We start from the raw sequence: 1,080 nt of genomic DNA on the forward strand, positions 1-1,080 counted from the left end.
TCTGTAAAAAGACAAACTCTTTACCTCCATAATCAATGAATTAGTTCTGATACATTCGAACTTCTTCTTTACTTTTTTCTTTTCTTTTCGTAGACTTTTTCACCTTTTTGTTCCTTCAAAATGACCATTTATTTAATTAATCACTTTTGATTCCCACAATACCCCAACGTGCACTAAATCCAACATTTCTTCTGATAAAATCTCAACCTTAAAACAACAGAGAATCACAAATCTTTCTACTTTCCAGTGTTTTCAAAGCGTGATCGTATTTAGGCTCAGGCACGTTCGTCTAGCTCGGCGTCATGTATCCGTGACGTCACGCTAGCCAGTTGCTAATCATTCCTTTAGTCAGTGGCTTACACGAACGTGCCTTTATTTATGCCTTATAGTCAGACCTAAGATTCTTGCAGTAGCATTTCTTTGCCATATCGGTTTGCTGGGTATTTGTAGACAAATAATCTTTGATATATGGCTTATTTGCTGTAATTAATCAGTTTTATTTGGCTGAGGCTTTATTTTGCCGAGCAATTATCTTAGGTCTAACACATTTATTTTCTTTACCTCTAAATCCTGCCGCACTCTTTTTACATAAACCTGAAAGAAACCGCTAAACCCCATTAAATAAAAACAACCAAAAAATACCAAACCAAAATAAAAACAAACGATAAAAAAGCGAAGGCTTATACTAAATTAGATATAAAGAGAGAATCCAAATTCAAATAAATACAACAGAGCACCTCTTTCAGCGCATTTCGAAAATTTCAGACGGAAGCAGTCGATCCACCAGCTGTTCGCAGATGACCGAGCGTGGTCAGCATTAGACAGTCCAATATTATATTTTGTATTTGATATATTTCACGATGTCTTAACCCAAAACAACAAAGAAAAAAATATTTTAAGATAAAATATACTCCTAAACTTCTAAAAATATGATACGAAACTCATTATAACAAAACAAATACCAAAGACAACAATTTAAAAAGCCGTTATTTCTCTCATCTTATTTTGACCGTCTCTGGAATAATTTCGGTTGGCGCTTTTTCCTCTTTTGCAATATTTATTTCTGCGTTCGCGCGCGTT

At 34.4% G+C, this 1,080-nt stretch overlaps 1 protein-coding gene across 1 annotated transcript in view; it reads left to right on the plus strand.

Moving 5' to 3' along the window:
- Window positions 1-1,080, plus strand: part of LOC119588147 (twitchin-like) — a gene marked incomplete in the record, with an annotated part of 124,648 nt that overhangs the window by 54,258 nt on the left and 69,310 nt on the right.

Source organism: Penaeus monodon, chromosome 23, assembly GCF_015228065.2.
Source record: "Penaeus monodon isolate SGIC_2016 chromosome 23, NSTDA_Pmon_1, whole genome shotgun sequence".
Taxonomy (NCBI): domain Eukaryota; kingdom Metazoa; phylum Arthropoda; class Malacostraca; order Decapoda; family Penaeidae; genus Penaeus; species Penaeus monodon.